At 48.6% G+C, this 22513-nt stretch overlaps 1 protein-coding gene across 2 annotated transcripts in view; it reads right to left on the reverse strand.

The window, feature by feature from the left end:
- The window catches only part of CNTFR (ciliary neurotrophic factor receptor), a 93819-nt gene that overhangs the window by 61618 nt on the left and 9688 nt on the right, over positions 1-22513 (reverse strand). Inside the window, exon 2 of one of the 2 annotated variants that reach the window (XM_020966931.2) lies at positions 16678-16802. The exons of the other annotated variant lie outside the window; for it this stretch is intronic. The gene's annotated coding sequence lies outside the window, so the exon portion shown is untranslated. The remainder of the gene's footprint in view (positions 1-16677; positions 16803-22513) is intronic. 2 annotated transcript variants of the gene reach the window in all.

A 22513-nucleotide genomic window follows, 5' to 3' on the forward strand; every position in this document is an offset into this window, starting at 1 on the left:
AGAGGAACTGTGTTCATACTAATGAAATTGCAGGTTTGGTCCTTATCACTATTTCTTTTATATCTCCACAGTCTATCACAGTGCCTGGCTCATAGTAGGCATTAAAGAAATATTTGATTGACTGGGGGAGGGGAAGGGAGGGAAGGGAAGGGAAGACAGAGGAAAGAGTGAAGAGGAGGGGAGGGAGAGGGAAGGAGACAGAGAGACAAAGAGGAGAGAGAGAGGGAGGAGGAGAAAGAAAGAGAAGAGAGGAGAGGAGAGAAAGAGAGAGACTGAGTCCTCAGTTTTCTCCTGTTCTTAGAAATAATTCCTGGGCCTCTTTCTGTCAAATCTTCCTTCCAGAGCCTTCCTCTAATTAGCACCACCCTATTCCACTTGTCCTTGGACCCACAGGTTCTCAGTGAACACAGAACCTGAACCCAGATCTGTCCTTTCTGCTTCTGGCCAGGTCCACAGACCCCTCCTACTCAATCCACAGGCTAACCATTGAGGAAGTATTTTTCCAGGAATTTTCCAAGCCCATACCCCACCCACTCTATGATAAGGGAAGAAGATTCTCTACTAAGCAGGGCTGGGCTTGGCCACCCAGACAAGGCACACCCAGAAGCAAAGAACTGAGAACCTATTTCTTCTCCCAGGGCCTGACCCCAACACATAGCCTTCCCAGGCCCCAGAAGGAGAGTGGCTTAGTTCATAGAATTAAAGTTGAAAGGGAACTGAGAGATCATCTGGTCCAACCCCCTCATTTTAAAGATGAGGAAACCCAAAGAAGTTGTGCCTTGCCTATGGTTACAAAGGCTATAAGCAGCAGTGAAAAGATTTGAATCCCAATTCTGCAATTCCAGTAACAGTGGTCTTTCCATTGGATCATGTTACCTCCTTCTCTGGCCCTTCCCAAGACTGAGGGTGCCCACTTCTGACCAGGGGATGGATACAGGTAAGGTGGAAATGAGCCATGATGGCTACAGATGGGAAGAGCATCTGTTAGTATGAAATACTGGAAATAAAATTGTGATTGGAACCCTCACATATGCATGCATGCTAATGCTAACAGATCCAAACAGTCTCTGTCACAGATACACCTACATACACCCTCAATTATTAGGATATCATGATTCTAGGGTTCTAGGTCAGGGTCAAAGATCTGGGTAAATTCTCAACCTATCTCCACCCTCACCACCCCTGGAGCTCAGCATACCACAATTTGACTGTCTCTGTCTCTCTGTGTCTGTCTCCCTCTGTCTGTCTGTCTGTCTCTCTCTTTTTCTTAAGCCATCTTTCCAAATTTCAGCCTGACTGGCAGACAAATGGCCACAGAGACAGATGGAGAGAGGGACAGCACAGCTGTCCCTGTGACTGCCTGGTCCCCAGCACAGCCAAGCAGAGTTGATGCTGCCCAGGGGTAGGCCCTATTCCCCTCTCCAGAGGCAGAGGGAGAAAGGAGGCCAGGAAGAAGAGACTATAGGCAGGCTAAGCTGGGAAGTGATACAGGACCCCTAGGTGCCAGGACCATGTTCCTCAGAAAAGAAACAGGACACATGGAGGGACCAGCACAATAGACATAGCAATAAAAGCCAATGGTGTTATGCTGCTCAGGGTCAAGGAACAAGCACAGGGGTCAGTCTGGAGAGGCTTCCTAGAGGAAGAAGATTCTGAAAAGCCTTTGGAGGTGGGGAATGGTGCGCATGTGAGTGTGTGTGTCTGTGTGTCTGTGTGTGTGTGAGTGACAGAGGCAGAGGCAGAGAGATAGAGACAGAGAAAAGGAGGGAGGTAGAGGAAGGAAGGTGAAGGGTGGAGGAGGGGAGAGAGAGAGAGAGAGAGAGAGAGAGAGAGAGAGAGAGAGAGAGAGAGAGAGAGAGAGAGAGAGAGAGAGAGCAGAAAAGTTGTCCCCTTCCTAAAAGACTACAATGAAGCTATTGGCTGCCAGCATTTTAGGCTTGTTCACAGGAGGCAAGAGCTTTGACAGATGGTGAAAGTGTGTCTAATGTCTCTTGGCTCCCACTGTCCCTTGCCTGGGGCTGCAATCATTCTGCCCAGAGAAGCAGTTTGAAGATGGGAGACCACTGACACAGAGAGGCAGGGAGTTTTACTTCCTTTGATGAGTAAAAAGGGATGGGGGCCTAAGTGTGTTTCTGAAAGTATGCGTTTTTGACATGTGCATGTGTTTACCTCTGTGTGTCATTATAACTATATTCTGTCTGACCTGGACAAAGGGCTAGGGACATACTTGGAAAATCCCAGCTTCTCCCTTGCATTTCTGATTTTTCCTCTCTCCTAATCTCTTTTCCTGACCTCCTGCTCCCTAGAAATCTCCCTCCCATGGATAAAGCACCAGCCCTAGAATCAGGACGTAAGTTCAAATCTGGCCTCAGACACTTACTAGCTGTGTGAACCTGGGCAAGTCACTTAAGCCCAATTGCCTTTAAAAAAAAACTCTCTCCATCTCCCTTCCCACCTTTTTGTCTCTCTCTGCCAATATCCTGATATGCTTCATCATCTATCTTTCTGCCATTCTTTCTACTCCTGAATTCTTGCTTTGCCTCACTTTCTGTGTCATCTGCCTTCCCAAGCAAAGAAACAGAGCTGGGACCAGGAGTAGGCAAGATATACCTCTAGCTAATGTATAATATTCAGAGAGTCACAATTAAGGTGCCTTTTTTTTTAATACCAAAAAATTTCACTTTTCATGGCACATTGGGATTTAGGATCATAGGACTATAGTTTATGAGCAGAAAGATGCTTATAACCCCCTCATTTTATAGATGAAAAAACTGAGATTTATAGATGCTGTGGTTTCAAATCATATCATAGATTTAGAATTAAGAGACCGAGGACCATCTAGCCCAACATTCTCATTTTAGAGATGAGGAAACTGAGGCCCAGGGAAGTTAAGGTGATACAGGGTGACACAGGATTTAGATAACAGAGCCAACATTTGAACCCACATCCCTTCAAAGCCATTACAACATACTGCCTCTCCTTTATCTTATTTATCCTCTGACCCTATTCCTAACATACTCTTTGACTTTGAGACTCTGTGTGTCCGTTCCACCCAATCTTTATGCCAAGAAGCATTTCTCCTGGTAAATTCTTACCCATTCTTTAAAGCCCATCTCAGGTGCCTATTCCTCCAAAAAGTCTTTTCTGTTTTCCTTATCACAGAACAATCACCCATCAGACCTCACATATCATGTAATGGACACTATTGTTATCCGTGTTTATCTTTTCCTCCTAGTCCTGCCAGGCCACCAGACTATAAACTCTGTGAAGGAAGGCACTGTGTCTTATCTGAACTTCATATCTCCTCTAGTCCTAGCACTGTGTCCTGCACAAAGTAGGTGCTTAATAAATTCTCTCAGATTTTTTTTTTGGTTGTGGTTCAATGATTAAGTTAAGTCACACAGGTTAAAGGAAGGCATCGTTTCCAAATCTTTCATATGGAACACAAAGGCCTCATCATGCCTCTCGATCTCAGGACAAACAGGTCAAAATTACAAAAGTTTTTTCTTCAGGATGGAACTCCATCCTGCTCTCTTCCTGACTCCAATCTGGAAGCATCTCCTTCTCCAGAAAGCCTGCTCATACTTAGTGGAGAAGAAGGAGTCCCCTGCCTGCTTCAGGTAGCTGGGTTCTCACCTCATAGCCACTCTGACCAGCCTCCTTAGGGAGGGATTGCAGCTGCCTTGGAGGGAGAGAAGGTCCATGTTTATTCAGCAATACTAAAGCCAAAGCAACCCCACATACTATATATGGTTAAGACACATGAAAGACACACAGCCTGTGGCAGGGATGAAGGTAAGGGAGGGGGAGAGAAGGAGGGAGCCACCATGGACTCTTCTTACCCATTATTCAGTGACAAGGAACTGACTGAAGAAAGGCCTGCACCCAGGGCCAAGAAGATGCACAAAATGACCTCTCTAGGGCCTGGCCCTGTCACCTTCCTCAATCCTTTCCCAGGCTAGAAAAGGGTAGAGAGGCCAGGAGAGGATTCTAGGAAAGATTTCCTTTGTTTGAGAGAAATTACTCCCATGTCTAACGGTGGCCCCTGGCCCCTGGCCTTGGAGGTAACATTCAAGACAAACATAACTAGACAACAGGACAGAGAACACAGCACAACTGGGCCCAAGCATGAAAATAGGTCCATGGGCTTGAAGCAAGATAAAGAAATAGAAAGACAGGGACTAAGAGAATGAAACTGGAAGAATGACAGGACAGAGAAGCAAAGAGATAAAAGAGACAGGGACCCAGAGAGGTAGAAGTAGAGAAAGATGGACAGAGAAAAAACAGCAAACACTCCAAGATGGAGACAGAGAAAGTCTGAGATAGAGGTAGGAAAACAGAAAAAGTGAGAAAAAGAAACAGAGATGGAAACAGCTGGAAGGAAGGAAGGCAGGCAGGAAGGTGGTGGAGGCGGTAGAGAGGGAAGGCAGCAGGAGGACAAGGATGGGATCAGGAGGAGGGAGAGGGGGGCCCAGGGAGGCCCCCCAGATCCCGCCCACTGGCTCTGGACAGTGTGGGCGGTGGGGGGAGGGGAGTGAAGCAGGTCAGTGGGGGGGGGAGGTGTGGAGGGGAGGGGTCCAGCAAAGGGGAAGGAGACTTGGCCTGGCTGGCAGCTGGCCCCAGCCGGCCCCCCACAGGGGAAAGGGGGGCGGACACGGGTCAGTGGTCCAATTCCTATCCAGGTCTCTGTCTTTTTCTCTGTGAATGTAGATGTGTGTGTGTGTGTGTGTGTGTGTGTGTGTGTGTGTGTGTGTGTATGTGTATTTCCCTCTCTGTATAACTTCCTTTCTTCATCTCTGCCTCTCAGTCCCTATCTTTAGCCTCTTGGTCTTTTCCTCCATATCTCTGGAGACCCTAAAAGCCAGTTTGGGATCCTAACCTGCTGGGTCTTTCTGGATTTTTAGCCTCTCCCCTGCCCTCCAACCTAAATGCTTTAATAGGGCAAGCAGAGCACCTAGTATGAGGTATAGAACATATAGGAGGTCCCCCACCCAGCAGTAACATTCCCATTAGCCTATTACAATGCCCCCAAAATTCTACCATTAGAATTTTTTTCTTTTTGATTAAGGCATTGCCCTTCTAGTACCCCAGAAGGGTTCTTTATTCCATCTCTCACACTTTGAGGTAAATAAATTCATCAGACTCTCCTCCAGTCCCCAGGTCAGGCCCTAGGGCAATGTCCAGTGGTCCAAGTTAGGTCTACTTCCTCTCTCCTTCCCCTTCTCCCCCCCACTCCCCAGTCTTTCATTTGCCCTAGAGCTAAGCAAAAGAGGAATGAGAGGGGAACCCAGAAGAGAAAAGGAGATGAATTACAGAAGAAAAGAGGAGAAGGAAAAGGGGAGAGAGTATGAGAGAAGAGGACGGATGGGGTTCCTGGCTTAGGGAAAAAGGGAGAAAGGGAAGGGAGGGAAAGAGCGGGTCCCAGGCCGAAGGTCTTTGGATGAAGCTGTGGAAAAAGAGGCCGGTGGGGGGAGATATCAGCACCTGCTGCTATGACCTCCGGCTGGAGCGAGGAGGAGGAGGAGTTGGGGGGGGGAGAAAAGATTCCTCTGGATTTTGGCAGTAGCTAGGGCTCTGAGGGCTCAACGGCTCTTCCCCCCCCCCAAGTCTCCCTGCACTATGGGAGCATGAGATCAGTGTGTGCATGCCCTAGTGCACGTGTGTGCGGGTGTGTTCTCTGCATGTGTATAGTGGGGGGAGGGCCCTCACATGGCTAAGCATGGAGGGGTTGGAAAGAGATAAGGGAGGCAGTGTGCATGTGTGAAACACACATAAGCATTCCCACCATCTGCACATGGAAGGATATGAGAGGAGTTTGGGTCCAAGTCTCTTGCTAACCTGTGCCTATCTATGCATGCAAGCTACCATACAGATTTTACTTACCATTTCCTATGTTAGCAGTCCCAGCTCCTTGAAACTTGCATGTAGACCTTGTATGAGTAGGGTCACGTGTGTATTTTACATGTGTACATATGCCCTGTTCCACTCCATATATGCCATACCCCAAATGCAGTGAGGGTTTTGCTTAGGCCTGGGCTCACTCCCTGTAAGGTTGGTCCACACTAACCACTAGGGTCTTGACCCCTCATCTTTTTTTCAACATCACCCTGGGCTCCTCACCCCAAGCCTCTACCCCCAGAGCTTCCCAGATCATGTCTAACCATATGACCATAAGGCAGACTTGCTTCTGCTTCCCCCAGCCTCATGGGGTTCCTTTGGTTTGGGCTCACAGATTCTCAGGGAGGGGAGCTTCCTGCAGATAGGTAGGTGGCATCGACATCTCATCTGTCCTCCCTGTACCAAGGAATAGAAAACATATGCAGCAAGCCCTGCCCCTGCCCCTGCCCCTACCCTCTCTCATAAGGGCAGCACACCCACTTCTCCCCCAACTCAAGAAGACCCAACAGAGCCCTGATCCACCTACCTGGCTCCCTCTGGACAGAAGCAACCTGCTTACTCTATTAAAAGGGCTCTTCCTCATCTTTTACAATACTATCCCCTTCAGAACTCTCCTCCTCCTGAAAACCTTCCCAAACTAATTAATCTGATAACCAATACTATTTATTTGTGGTATTACTAAGCAAGGTCTAGGAAATTGGTCCCATGATAAACACATGGCAATCAAGCTTTGGTGGAAGAGGTTGAGGGTTTTTTGAAGTATTTTTTGAAGGTGGGGAGGGGTAACAGGAATGAGAAAATCAGGAGAGGCTGGGAGGTTTCTTTCCCTAGAAAAGAAAGAGAATTCACCACTCCCACATGGTTGTTGGTAGGAAAGGCCTACAGGGGCTAGATTAAATGCTCTTTTTATTTCCCTTCCAGGATTCTGGGTGATTAGGTGGCCCCAGGATAATGATGGTGCTCCTGTCATCCATCTCGGTATTACCCTTGGAGGATTCCCTGGTCAGAAACCAGCCACCTAGGTCATAATACTACTACCCTTGACATCACCCCTAATAAATACAAACACAGGTAAAAATGATATTGATATGCTTTCTTTTCCAGCCCTGCCATCCACAGTATCTAACCTCAGGGAATCAGGAAGGGAGGTTGGACTATGGTTATATCTACAGTGAGAAAGACTGGAGTTACACACAAAGAAGAACTTTCTGCAATGACTGGCAAGACTAGAAGGCCCAGGAGATGGAAATGATCTTAACAGAATGCAAGGAAGGGGGAGATTGGGTCAGAATGTCCTGATACCCATTCCTTAACATGCATACATGACTAGCAGTGTCTATACATACACGTCTCCGGCAAAAGCTAGAGCTGGGTTAGAGTATCGTTGAAAGAGAGAATCATTCCCTTATTCTTCTCCATTCTTCCTCTAAAAACAGCAGGGAAGATGGAGCAATCTGTTCCTGTTGGGTAAACACCACGTTCACACAAATGCACAAGCTGGCCCAAGTGTGCACACAGAACAGTCACAAAGTAATAGCCTGACACACAGGCATACACACAGTATCACAAACACAAACACAGTCAGTCCCACAAAGTTACACAGTGTCTCAAACACCACCACATAATGTCTCATATAGTCTCTTTCATTCACAAACGCAGGTCGTCTTGGTTTCTTTCTGGTGCCTCAGGGATTGAGGAGATGGAAAGAAACTTATCACTGCCTCATTAATCAAACGCACACCGCCAACAACCCAGGTACCTTCACTCCACCTCCTGTCAGGACATAGAGCACAAATTTAGATCTGAAAGGGACCTCAGAGGCCATCCAGTCCAGTCTTTTCACAGATGAATAAACAAATAAACTGAGGCTTAGAGAGGTTACATCACTTGCCCAAGGTCACACAGGTAGGAAGTAGCAGAGCCATTGTTTGAAGTAGGATCCTGTGACTAAATCTCATCCTGGTTCCACCATGGGGGAAAGATGTATAGCAATGGTGATTGCCAGATCCAAAGGGAAGGGGCACCCTAGTGAGGGGAACCTTTGTTGCCACAAAAATGGCTGCGTATAAGCCAGGGAATTCTTCTCAGTGTGGGGGATGGACATAGTGGGGAAAGTGGGGATTTGAAGGAGCAGAGACTCAAAATGAGGCTTCTGACTTGGGAGGGATCAATGAGAGAGAGAAAGGAGATGCCCGTGGCAAGGAGGCCTGTTCATCCAGTAGGGGTCTTTAAGTCTATGTGTGTGTTTAGGCTCCTGGTTCGTGACAGCTAGAAGATTGGGGGTGGGGTAGAATATGGAGGGGTAAAACATTGAGAAGCACTGGGGGCCTCTTGGTTCTGGCACATCAGACAAGGGCTGGAGAGGGGGTGTGGCAGAGAAGGAGGCAGGGTACCAGAGTCACTGGGGGTGGGGCAGAGACAGAAGAGATGCAGTTTGAAAAATAACAAACATCCTCAAAACTCAACAGACAGTCCCTACTCCAGCTCCCAAATCCTCTATCTTCTTCCTGCTTTCCAGCCCTTGGCTAAGGAGGTCTGTCACTGTGAACTGCAGTAAAGGGAGTGTGGGCAAACTAGACCTAATTTGCCAATCAGAGCTGTGATGGCCACCCCCGTGCACACAGTCTCTGCAGCAGAATGGGGGTAGAGGACCTCCCCAGCTGGTCTGTGGTGAGAGTATCTCCCACCAAGATGCTTGTCACTGAGATCCAAGCAATAACAGGAGGGAACCACAGAGAACATGGAGAGAGGGGAGGGAAGGACTCTTGCTGTGTGAGGGGAACAGGGAGATGATGCTGACTACTCCAGGCTCTAGGATCTGAGAGCAGCAGGAGCTGTGAAATGACAAAATCATCTCCCCCTATCCCCCTTCACTAACCACATCCACACACTCTCCAATCAACCCCACCCCCAACTCTCTCTCTCTCCCTCTCCCTCCTTCCCTCTCTCCCTGTCCCCCCTCCCTCTCTCTCTCTCTCTCTCTCTCTCTCTCTCTCTCTCTCTCTCTCTCTCTCTCTCTCTCTCTCTCTCTCTCTTTCTCTCACACACACACACACACACACACACACACACACACAAACTCAGTCAATCAGAAATGGGAGGGCTACAGTCTTCCATATCTCTTCCTGCAGAAACTCACTCATGACACCCCTACCCACAAAGGAACTCACACATGACACCCCAAGGATGACAGGGTAATCAGTGAGTTGCTCCTAGCTCTGTCTGCTGTGTGACCTCAGGATATTTGCTGAACCTCTCTGTGCCCATGGTCTCCAGAAAAGTGCCCAGGAAGAATGGATTGATTAGTCAATAGGAAGGGAGGGGGTGGGAGAAGACATGGAAGGGAAAAGAATAGAGGAGAAAGATGTGAAAGGAGAGAAGGAGGAAAATAAAGAGTAGAAGAGAAGGTAGAGGAGCTGAAAGGAAAGAAAGTAAGGAGGAGGGAAAGGAGATAGGAGGAAGGGCAGAGGGGAAGAAGAGGATGAGGGTGAAGAGGTAGTTGAAGACTAAGGAGGGGGTGAGAAGGAAGAAGTAGAAGAGGAAGAGGAGGGGAAAAAGGGGGAAGACAAGCCTCAGAGCCTGCCCTACTCCTGGAAGAAAGAGCTGATGTGGTGCCAAAGCATTGTCATCGCCTGTCAGAGAAAAGCCGATGTGGGGAGAGGCTCCCACCAATGTCAGCCTGAGCTCAGGGGCCCCAAGGAGCTGCTGGGCAGAGCCCATTTGGGCGGGAAGCCTAAAGACAAGCTGGGGGTGGTGGGGAGGGAGAACGTCTCTGTTTCTCCTAATTAATTTGCTGTCTAATGAGGAGTTACCAAGTAGAGTGGAAGGACAGGGAAAAGAAGATAACCCCAGAGCACCTAGAAGGGCTCTCCTAGAGCCAGTGTGGGGCCAGCTCCTCCAGGAAGGCCTCCAGGAGTGACTCATCAGTAAGAGATACAAGTCCTAATCATCTGCACAGTCAGGCATTTCCCCCCTCTCTTGGGGATCTAGAGATGTGTATCTCCACCTAGACAAGATTGGAATCCTGGTTTGGGGTACAGGAAGAAAATTGTAAAAACTCAAAGAACAATCAGCAACACTGTTAGCACCCACAAAATCACTTTCTCTTTCCAGGTGTCAAAGCCAATGCTACAAGTAGGAATCCCTTGATGCTCATAGGGCTGAATTTACCTGCCTGGGAGCTGACCCTAGCTCTCATTAGCCAATGACAACCAGGCTTGGGGACTGAAAAAAAACCTAATCATCAAGGTTCTAAAGGAAACTAGGCAATGGGGGCCAAGGGCAAGGTCAGAAGCAGGACCCACTACATACTGGGTATCAAGGACCAAGGCAAACAGAGACAGAAACAGCTTTCAGAATATCACTTTCTCTGCCTGAAACTTTACCACCTCCCCAAAAAACAGAGCTTCTCCCTTTGCCCACCATTCCCAAAAAGGGCCTCAAGCTCTAATGCCTCTAAAACACACAGAAGCAGAGGATATGCCCCCTTCTCTTCACAAAGACACACCCTTTCCTTCAAAGGGCTAGAGATACCCACTTCTCATCAGAGATAGATGGCCTTCTCCTCTGAGAGGGGCACCCCTCAGAGACACAGGCATCCCCTCTTCTCTGAGATACTCTGTACCCTCATCAGGACAGAACCTCTCCCCCCATCCCCAACATTTCTGTTTCTTAACAGAAAGAGAGAGAGAGAGAGAAAAACCCCCTCCCTTCAGGGAAATAGACACACCCCCATCAATGGGGAACCAATGGGCCCAGGGAATGATCAGAACCTTGGGTGTTCCCCCAGCACAAGGCTGGGAACACATAGTGGAGGAGGAGAGAGCTTCAAAGTCACACAGAGAGACAGAGGCAGAGACAGCTTGGAACAGGAAGGAGAGAAGGACCTTAGAAGGAAGGAGGTGGGCAGTGAAAAGAACAGAAAGAAGATGAAGGAGAAGGAGCTGGTCTGATAGCTGGGAAGAGAGTGGAGAGGAGTGGGAGGAGAAGTAGCAGGGGAGGTGGTGAATGGAATGGAGGGGGCCCCTTGGGGGGAGCCCCGACAGACACACGTGGGTCTGACAGGTCCTAGATCAGTAGCTCCAAAGCAGCCCCCACCGCATCAGGAAAGCAGAGACTCAGGATCCAGAGGCTGAGGCCTTTCCCCACACCCCACCCCCAATCCTCACATCCCCAGACCACCATTCCTCATCCCCCTGCTTAAGCCACTGACCTGGGTCCCTGAGTAGATTCCCCCGTCTGTCGGCCTGGCCTCCCCAGTGTATCTGCCCCCTCTGATACTTGGGGAAGGGGGGGAGGGGAAGGGGATAGGGACAGGGAGACAGAGAGACAGGGAGAGGTACAGAGAGATAGGGAAGGAGAGAGACAGAGAGGAGGAGAGAGACGGAGGAGCGGGCTGGGGAGAGACGCTGTGCAGTGAGGTCATCATTTGAATCTAATTGTCTGAGTCAGGAGGAGATGTGGCACTTGATGCTGGGGGGGAGGGGGAGAAAGAGGATGGTGGGGGAGGTGGGAGGAGGAGGCATAGGAAGACCCTATGGATCTCCTACCACCCTGCTGTTGAAGAGGTGGGGTGGGGGAAAATGAGGTGACATTCAACAACTCCAGACCAAACTAAGAATCTTATCCAGGGATGTGACTCCCAAGATGGTCGTGTGCATCTCCCTGCTTCTTCTATTGCTGTCCCCTGAGGCCACCACATAGAGGATCAGAATCTTTGTTTGCCCTGGTCCCCTCCCCCGGTCACATTCCTGCTTAGAGGGGAAGTGAGGAGACAATTTGACACATCTGAGCTTGTAGTCAGTAACAAGTGAGCTCTCCTATGATCTGGTGGTGGGCTAAGGACTGGGGTGGGGGGGGAGGGGAGGAATCTAGTAGAAGAAAACAGCACTCCCACCATGCCATACACTCCAACTGATCTCCACAAATCATAGAACCAAAGAACATTAGGAAAGGACCGTGGGGATGAAATTGTCCAACTCTCTCATTTTACAGGAAAGGAAACTGAGGCCTAGAGTGATGAAATGATTTGTCCAAGGTCACAGTCAATTTGTAATTGAGCCAAGATTAGAACCCACATCTCCCTGGCTCCAGGTCCAGGTTCTTTCCACTCCATTCTGCATAGGTTTTTTTTTTTCAAGCCGTCTAGAGCAGCAGGGATTTGGGGGGGGGGAGTAGGAAGGGGACAGGAGGCAGGCCTGGTTTCTATCAGCGCTGCCCAAGTGGGCCGGCACAGAGGGCGTGGGAAGTCAGAGACACTTACACATGTGCACTCACACATGTGTGCAAACACACAAGGGTACACACATGGGCAAAGACCAACAGTGGAGTAGCAAAGGGGCCCAGCCACTCACCTCCTTCCACCCTGCCTCCTCCCCCTTCCCAGGTCCCTGGGGGTGAGGGGGGTTGAAGGGGAAGGGGCTGTTGTGGAAGGAGCTGAGGGGGGAGAGGACTGAGAGGGAGGAGGTGATAAATATTTCAGGGGCTTTTAGTTCTGAGAAGGGGCTGGCGGAGGAGGGGGGAGTTAAGCCCTGCCTGATTAATGGGGTTAAGACGCTCCCATTTGCGGCTCCGATCAATCCTGCTCCCGCTCCCGCTGAAGGTTTAATGCTCTCTATCAGGAGACGCTTTTCTGACTTGGCAGCCACGACAGGCGTTTTAAATAGACCCATTTAGTGCAGGAGTTTGGGGGGGGGATGACTAGGGGAGTACATAGGAAAAGGAAAGAGAAACAGAGACACAGGGAGAGTGACAAAAGAGATGCAAGGAGACAGAGACAGAGGACAGAGAGACAGAGAAAGAGAAAGACACAAAGAGCAACAGAGACAGAGGGGCTGACAGGGAAGGGGGGGTGGAGAATCAGGGAAAGGGAGGGACAGAAAGATTTAGGGAGAGACACAAACACAGAGACCAAAGGAAAGACAGAGAGAGGTTCGGCAAGAAAGCCAGAAGCAGAGACAAGAAATCTTTTATTTCCAAAAACAGTTTTTCATCCACTTTGTTAAATTAAAAAGATTTTTAAAAAAAGCGGGGGAGGTAGTGGGCTGTAGCCAAGTCTCTTGCTCCCGGACAGAGGTTCCTCTGCTCCCCCCCCCCCCCCGGCAGGATGGCCAAGAGATGGCCAAGACTGAGAGGAGAGATCAGATCTTATGTCCCCTCATCCCCCTCCCAGAAGGAAGGAACAGTAGCTACTTCATTTGTTGGCTCTTCGGTACTGATAATCTCCAAAGAGTCCCCCGCCTCCATTCCCCCATCTAGTTTGAAGTTCATCACTCGTGGTGGGGGAAGGGGGGGTTGGTTAAGAAGTGGGTATGGTTTAGGTCAGACAAGCTCCCCCATGTCCCTGCCTTCAGCCCATCCCTCCAGCCAGGCTCTCTCCCCAATTTTGAAATCCCCAGGGAAAAAGACTTCCCTCCCCTACTCTTTACTCCTTTCCAATTGTAAAGCCCAATCTCTTTTCTGCTCCCTTAGCTTCCCACTCTTCTCTAGGCCACCTCCCAGTCCCCCTACCTTCCCTCTGACAATAGAGGTCCCTCAACCCTAGGGGAGGAATAGGGCCAGCAGTGGAGGAAGGGGATACGAGCCTTGGACAGGCTTCCTCCTTCTTTACTGGGTTAGTTTCCCTTCCACTTCAAAGTCCTGGCCAGCTCACAAACCCACCCACACCCATAGCTCTCCTGCCCAGGTCCACATTTCATCTAACTCACATTCACTATCTAGCCTTACTGTATTATTCAAAATACAGGCAAAGATTTACTGACCAGTCTAAACAGTTAATTCCTATAACTCCCCCCCTTTTCCATTCTTCACCCCTCCCACCCACTAACCCACAAATGCACTTCCCTCTCCCCCCTAGACAATGTAAATATTTATTCTTTTATGTCCGTGTATTTGTTTTAGGGTCATTCCTCAGCTGTCTTATATGTCCTCTCCCCTTCCATCAGCATGTCTGTCTCAGTGAGAACACCCCCAGGGCAGGGGCCCTGTCTCCCTCTTCAGACCTGGGGGTCCCAGAGCCCTAACTTGCCTCCCCCCTTCCCTTATCTTTTCATCAGATTCTCGCTGCTCTACCCCCAGGTTCCCCTTTCTGTCACTCTGGGCTTCCATCTCTCACACTCCTGAGCTCAATATCCTGTCATTTATGATATTTTGTGGCATTAAAGTGTCCAGGCAGAAGAAAAATATGACGCCCACACTCACTCCTTATAAATCTTCCTCCTGTCTCTCCATATCTCTCCATATCCCTTCCATCTGTCTGTCCCTCTTTCTCTGGTTATTTCAGCTAATGAGTTTGGAAAAGACCAGGGATTGGACCTTCTCTCCCCTCCCATGGCACCTCCCCCTCCCCTGGGCCTGAGGCAATGCCTAGTCCAGAAGACATGGTCCAACTAGGGGACTGAGCAGAGACATAGTTAGCTCCAGGGTTGTCCCAACTGTCCATCATGTGGAATTATAACCCTGGGTCTCCACCCCACCCCAATCCTTCTACCTACCCCAGGATCCTTTGCCCAAGTTCACAATTGATTCTTACATTCTGCTTGCCCAATTTACTCTTACTTAAACCAAAAAAATCCCCGGGAGCATCCTCCACCAAGAAGCCCTCCTAAATTCAACAGGGCACAAACACAGAGACCAAAGGATCTCATCACACACATCATCCATTATCCCATTGTTTTTCAAACTAGTTTGGGCAATGAGTATGTCATAAGTGGGAAGGAGAATAAAGGAAGCAATGGGTATAGAAATGGGGATGGGATAGAGAAAGGAGAGGAGAGGAGATTTTCCTAATTAAAATTCAAAAAGAATCCAAGAAAATCCAGCTAGCCCATAGTATTAGTCTCTTCCTATGCCTACTCTGTCCCTAGGAAACAGTGGGGACCACCTGCCACCCCCTGGGAAATCTGAAGTCAGATCAAGCCCTCTAGCTTCAGGCCAGCTGGTCCCTACCCTGCCATCAACCAACTTTTTTCTAATATGTTTGCTCTTATATTCTAAGCTCTCTAGGGAAGATCTTATCCTACCCCGTGGGTTGTCTAAACTCAGTCCATATTGCTACAATGCCCAGCTAGCTCCCTCTACTTCTGTTTTTGGAGTAGAAGACTCTTGCCAGCACCTCCATTGATCTTTCAAAGATTTTTAAATAATGACATTGCCCTTCTCAGACTTTTTCCATCCACAATCCCTGACTCTGGTCCCCAACTAGTTCATTCCTACAGGCTTTCCCCAAGTGCTTCTCTTAGGGGTCTCTCTACTTCCATGCTCAACAATCACCCCACACATACACACACACAGCCTTCACTGTTTTCGTTCTTCCAGGCACCTTCAGCCCTGAGGCCTCACAGACTGAGGAGGACTACCATCACTCCCCCCTCTACCCCCATCCCTGACAGTTAACCCCTCCACTAAAGGGTAGGAGACCCTGCAGCTCACCCCATCCAACCCCCACCCCCTGAGTAAAAGAAAATGCCAAGTCTGTTTGGGATTTGAGATGAAAAGCACTGGACCTGGCCCCTGGCCTGGCCCCCAGGCCCCCGCCCTGGCCTGGCCCCCAGTCCTTTGTGGGAGCTAAGAAAAAAAGACCAAGTGGAGACTGGATTCCCTGGACAATAGGCCGTTACGCTCCATCAGCTCAGGACTCTGAAATAAGACAAGCTCCCACAGCCTCCCAGGACCAGGGAGGGGGCATGTGTCAATCAAGAAAGCAAGCCCCACCCCTTCCTAGGTGTTTACTAGAGGGTGAGGGGAGAGGGGAGGGTGATACAGAGATAGGGATAATTTGTCAGAGACAGCTACTGTTGTCCTTCCTCCTCCTGAAAGTCAAACATGATTACAGCATGGGCAGGGAGATGTTACAGCCCAGCCTTCCTCCTCACAACACACACACACACACACACACACACACACCCCTTGATGCACTTTCTGCCCAAACTACACCCAGGCATCTATCTGCCTTCCCCCTTCTCCAGGAACACTTTCTAAATTTTATTGTCAGAAGTCATTCACTTACCCAAAATATGGCAGCCAGCTACTACCTCAGCCCCACCAACCCCAAGACATTTCAAACAGACAGTGTGCATACCTCCCATTCTCTCTGACACCTAATAACTGTATATGGTCATGGGGCAAGTCACTTAGTCAACAACCACCAACACAGGGAGCTGGGTAGCACAGTAGCTAGAGCTCTGGAGCTGGAGTCAGGAAGAACCAAGTTCAAATCCTATCTCAGACACTCAAAAGCTATGTGACCCTGGGCAACATGCTTGTATGCCTCGGTTTCCCCATTTGTAAAATGGAGGCAATAATAACACCTCTTTCCTGAGGTTGTTTAGAAGGTAACAATAGCTGACATTTCTGTAATGTTTTAAGGTTACAAAGTAAGTACATCATATACATTTTTTCATTTGATCTCACAGCACTCCAGTGAGATACATAGTGTAAGTGTTAACATTCTCATTTTACTGATAAGGAAACAGAGGCTCAGAATCTAAATGACTTGCCCAAGGTGACCCAGCTAATATGGAGCACAGCCAGGGCTTCATCCTAGGTCTATTTGCCTTCATAACAGCATTCTGCTTCTTGTTTGGGAGCAAACCAAAAGTACAGAAACCCTCAACCCTCACCCATGGAGTCCAGACATGCAAGCAGCCCACCCCTCGCAGTGTCTACTCCACAAAAGAAGGGGCTATGTCCCTGAGAAAAGATTTTCTGTTCCTTAGCTATAGGTATCCCTACCATGCTGTAGGTGCCCACCCTGGTCCCCAGGCCAGGTGTTCCCCTTACCTCTCTGCCACTGCCAGTGCACGGAGGGTCATCAACTTCTGGGAGAATCCCTGCACCTCTGAACTCCAAACTTCTCTCTTCCCACCTCCAGGATCCTGAAGGCCGAGGAAAAATGGTGACGGATTCTGAAAGTGCAGAGGGCACAGGTTATCACAGCAAAGCACTTTCCTCACTCACAGTGCTCATTTGAAGTAGGTAATATGCATTCCCAACTTAGACATGGGGAAACTGAAGCTTGGAGGATGGAAGGGATTGGGTCCACAGTTGTTTTATCCAGGGGGTTGTGTCCATACCTTTGCTAGGCATGGAACCCAGGTCTGAGGACTCTAAATTAGGTGCACCTTCCACTCCAGAGGGCTATCAACAGAAGGGCAACACCCCTGAAGAGATCAGGACCGTTTCACATCCACTCATTCAGCTCAGGAGACTCAACACTTCTTTGACATGCAAGAAGGTAAACTGAGGCCTGGAGCAGAACAGGGACTGCAATGTGGATTTCCAGAGCTGACACTATAGCTTCTCCCAACTGTACAGAGGTACAGGCATGGATGAAAATCAATCAGTCCAACCTCTCCCCAACACAAAATCACACACACAAGACATGCACCTATAAAGAGCCCTCAAAGGACTGTACCCTTGAGGAGAGCCCTGTCCATTTTGGCAGTCAGAATATCTGCAGAATTAATAGGGAACTGTAGACATTAATGTCGGGAGTGGGAATTGGGACAGGGTGAGGGAGCAGATCAGTATGGAAGACTGCCTGGAAGAAGAGGAGGGCATGAAGCAAGACTGGAGGAAAAAAGGAGGGTCCAGGCAAGGCAGAGAAGAGTAAGGGACAGTTTTCTGTTTTACTTCTTTCACGGAAAGGGATGGAATTTCTATCTGCCTCTGTTGAGAGCTTTCTGGTGATTTCTGTGTCTGTCTGTGTAGCTCTGTATTTGTCTGTTGTCTCCCTGTCTTTCTCTTATTCCTTCTATTTGCTCTGTGTCTCTGTCTTTGTGTGTGTGTGTGTGTGTGTGTGTGTGTGTGTGTGTGTGTCTTTCATTTGCAAAGTGATGGGGAACATGACAGAACTAGAGCTGTAGGGAGGACACATCTATCCCAGTGGCAGGTGTCAGAGCCTGAAATATGGGACCCGGCCTATAGGGGCTGTCTGTCACTGTCCCCTACTGCTGCCAAAATTCCTCTCCTCCTACTGCACCTGACAGGGCAAGAAGACCAGAGGGCTCCTCAAACCACTTCCGTCTGCTGGTGACTGTCCACTCCTTGCCCCTGGATCCCCTTCCTTTTAAGACCACTGGACAATGTGGTTTTTCTAGAAAGTTGTAGACTTAAGGAAGAACAGCCACCAATCACCTTCAAATCTAGCTTGGCAAAAGGTGAATTCTCAATTGTAAAAATTCACTAATGATGGGGCATGGGGGGGCAGCTGCACCCTATTTGGGGAGGGGGGACCAGGAGGTACTTGTGCATGGGGGAGGGGAGAAAATTCTGCTTATACCTGGTGCCTGGCTCTATGGGAAAGACCAGGACATAATACAAGCTAGAGAACACCAGAGAGGGAAGGGAGGATGAGAAAGTAGGATGGGGAGGGGCTTGGAGTCCCTGGAGCTATTTGCTGATTCCCCCCACTTTGAGGAGAGGGGGGATGGGGAGCCTGGCCTCCATTACCTGATTAGCCAAGAGCTGCTCATTCACACTTCCCAGGTCCTGCTACACTCCCTTGGATTGATTTCTACGTCTAAGTGACTGTTTGGCAGATTTAACAAAAGGACTCCTTCCCCTCCCTTCCCTGCAGAGGTGGGAGAAAAAGCAGCCAGTGAGTGAATGAGAATCAGGGGTTGGCCTAGAGAAGGTCATCCCCTCCAGTCCGGGCCTTAGCTCACTCCTCCTCGGTGGCTCTAGGCCAATCAGGAATGGCTTTAGTATTATCCAGTGTTATTATAAGGTATCTACACCTCCAGATATAGAAACCACTCACTGGGCACTTACCACATGAGACCTTGGAGTGTTTTACATACTACAATATCCCCCTTGTACTCTTGTAGAGCTTTACAGTTCCGAAGGCCTTTTTTACCTCCACTGCCTCATTCCATCTTAACATCAATGTGAGGAAGGGAGTATAAGCCTTTTTATCCCCATTTTGCAGAGGAGAAAACTGTGGCCCAGTCAGGTAAGGCAACATTCCCAAGTTCACAGAGCTAGTTAATAACAGAAACAGGGATACGAGATTCCCAATTTCCCAATCCAGGGCTCTTTCCACCATCCTCTATTGCCTCTGCTATCTGGGTAGAGGTGGGGTTTGTCTTCCCAAGCAGATCTTCTCCTATGTCTCTCCCACAGTTCATCCCAAACTGAGTAATTGGTTAATTGGGCGAGTGAATGAATAATGTGTGTTTTAATCCCAAGAAAAACTTGTGTAGACCAATACAAACGAACTTCTCTGAGGGGTTCAGGAGGGCAGGTTGGTTCCCACTAAACAAAGCCTCACTTTTAAATAGCAGCTCCCATGAGGTCACCAACCACTGGATTCCAGGGACACACACTTTTCAGGAACTCGGCATTTGGGTAAATTTAGGTTCTCTCAGTCTGGGCATATTGATTTCATGAACACTGAGCATGAGTCAACATTCATGCAGTTATCTCAGTTCTTCTCCAGAGCCCGATGTCTCATGCCACATTTACCCCTCCTTCAGATCAGGGGCACCTCCAGAGAAGAGGTTGTGTATCATTCATTAGCCTACAGCCTCTCTGAGGGCCAGAGGCATCTCTCCCCTTTCCCATTAAAAGAGGAAGGTTATTTCCCCAACTCAGGTTGGGTGTCCCTTTCAGTCCACCAGTGAGTCCATCACGGTCCATTTGTCCTGGATTCATGCCAGCACAGCCTAAGACCTAATTTGATGCCTGAGCCCTGGCTACAGCTCAAATCCAGATGTGACCCTGAAAACTGGGGAAGGGATAGGAGTGCCTGCCTCAGCCCTGAGTCAGTCATAAGGCACTTGAGGGGAATACACAGAGAGAGACCCACACACAGAGGGACAAACTCAGAAACAGAACAGAGACAAAGGTAGGCACAGATTGATAGTAATCAACCTCAACATTGACATACAAGCAAAAAGACACATTCAGAAGGGCACATGGCCTTGAAGAGAAAAAAATAAATGAAGGTATATATATATGGTCAGGTGGAGATACACACACACCCCTAACAAACACAGACCTGGCTCTACCATTTGCAGGGAAAAAAAGAACAAAAGAAGAGGTTCAAAAGTGTTCCAGTGAGGGCAAGAGTGGGGGATTAGGAAGCAGAGAATGGAAAAGGGGAGTAGACTAGCTAAGGAGAAGAGGATGGGGAGGGGAAAGAGTATGAGGAAGGGGGCTAGGACCTAGAGCCCACAGGAACCTCCATCAGTATGCACATTACACCAGCTGCTTCCAGAAATTTCATCTGATTAATAATAAATGTTCCATAATTACAGGCAGCTTCCACAGCCCTCCTTCCTGTTTGCCATCAGCCACTGCCTAACCATACCCCCTATCCCCCCTTGGATGCCCCAAACCTCCCAAATAAGCCTCTGTCAAATGTCCTCAGGAAACCTGTCTCCCAACACCTATAACCATTAGGATCCACTGGGCCTCTATTAGTTTTAGAGGAGAGATGTGGCCCTGGATCCCAGGCTCCCAAGACAATGCTTCCCAGCCCACCTCCTCTGTTGAGGGAACAGAGGCAGAGACTCCATCCTTGGGAACCCCTAGAGTAACCTAAAGGTTAGAGACAGGACCACCATATTCTGTCTAAATGTAGTCCAACTGGTTGGCAATAGGTGTGTGTGTGTGCAGGGGAGGAGAGGGGGAGGAAGACATTGCAGCCCTTGTCCATTCTCATATCTTCAGTCCTATAAACTTTGAAGTCAACCCTCCAGTGATCAAACCCTTAGCTCAATTATAACCACTAACAGGCAGCTCTGTTATTGACCACTAGGGACAGAATGGGGACAGAGGGTTGAGTTAGGAGAGGAGGAGCTAGAGATCTGGTGGAATAACAAGGGCCTTGAGTCCAAGGAAAGCTGTGGTACCTCTTCTGATGAACAGTTGAGGTCACTGCTCTATCCCCTCAGTCACACTACTCAAAGGAATAAAAGAAAAGGCTCTTTAGAAGTCAACCTGCCCTTACTGCTGTCTTGCCCTACCACTGCTTCCCTTGTTAAATGGAGGGAAGGGATTCCCTGGAGAGTCTGAGGAGTAATTCACACCGTATTGGCCATTTATCTCTGGCTAACAAGGCTAAGCTCCCTTAGGAAGGACTACAGGAGACTGTCTATTTTATGCAACTCTGAGAAACAAGGACCACTAGTGCCAGGCCCCAGGCCTCTTCCTCTAGCCCAGTTTCCACCCTATGTCTAAGTGTCAGAAGTAGGGTTCACACCCTGGTCTCTGTGACTAAAAGAAAACAGAAAACTTCTTTACAGCACACACCCCCAGCTGACCCCTGAACCTGAGGTCCTGGATGATTTTATCAGCCGTAAGGATCTGGGACCTTTAAAGATATATTCACCCAATTATCTCTGGTAACCCATCACCCCAACCCAGTCTCACATATGTTGTTATTCGGTCATATCCAACTCTACATGACCCCAGGGACTTTGTGCATGGGGTCTTCTTGGCAAAGATACTGGAATGGTTTGCTGTTTCCTTCTCCAGTTTGCCCCCATTTTACAGATGAGGAACTGAGGCAAATAGGGGTTAAGTGGCTTGTCCATGACACAGATAGCAAGTGTCTGAGGTTGGATTTGAACTCAGATCTTCCTGACCCCAGGGCCAGTGCTCTGTCCACCTAGCTACCTATTGTTATGTTCATTCAGTTATGTCTGACTCTCCATGATTCCACGAACTTTGTCCAGGAGATTTTCTTGGCAAAGATATTGGAGTGGTTTGCTAGCATTCCAATGCAAAGAAATCCTTCTAGTCTCACACAGGCATTCCCTATATTCCCTGTGTTTAAACTCCATTGCACAGCTAAACTAATCCACAGAGAAGAAGAGCAATTGACTTTAAGACACCCAGCATACTGATGAGATTAGATCTGAAACGTCAAGATAATCCCTTTCCATTCTGGGGTCTACTCAGTTCTGTCCTTCATGAATTCCCAAGAGCAATACCATAGAGCCAGGGATACAAGGAAAAGAACTAAAAAGAAGAATTCAGATAAGAAATACAGGACACCACACTCCTCTTTTTTGACCGCTCTCCCCTCTAATCACATCTCTACTCTGTATCTTCTGCTTAGGATCACAGAATGGATCTGGAATGAAGTTTATGAGTCAAATAATCCAACTACTTCCTTTTACAGTTGAAGAAACTGAGACCCTGGGAAGTTAAGTGACTTGCCCCAAGTCACATAGCAAGTGGCAGAACCAGGATTCAAACTCAGGTCCTGTTACTACAAGTTCAGTGCCGTGTCTCATGTGTCACAAGACCTCTCTATTCATATCACTAATAATTCTCATCTCTCAATTCTCTTCTCCCCACTCAATCTCAAAGCTCCCTAAGGGAGGAAATTCTCTCTCCCTTACTCATATAAGGGTGATGATCATTTTTTTTTCTCTATTAGATGGGAGATCTCCAATAGAGGAAGCCACATCCCTCCTAGACAATGGACCAGTCATCTTTATTTCCACTACAGGCCCCAGAAGAGTGCTGCATACTCAGAAGCAGAGGACTACACACATGCAGAAGGGAACATATACAGAGGGCTAACTGATCCAATCAGAGATATCCCTCAGCTCCTACATCCCTCCTCTGTCTCTGGATACCACCTCCCCCTGTCAGCCCTCAC

The sequence above is a fragment of the Phascolarctos cinereus genome, unplaced genomic scaffold (assembly GCF_003287225.1).
Source record: "Phascolarctos cinereus isolate Bilbo 61053 unplaced genomic scaffold, phaCin_HiC Scaffold_4;HRSCAF=312, whole genome shotgun sequence".
Taxonomy (NCBI): domain Eukaryota; kingdom Metazoa; phylum Chordata; class Mammalia; order Diprotodontia; family Phascolarctidae; genus Phascolarctos; species Phascolarctos cinereus.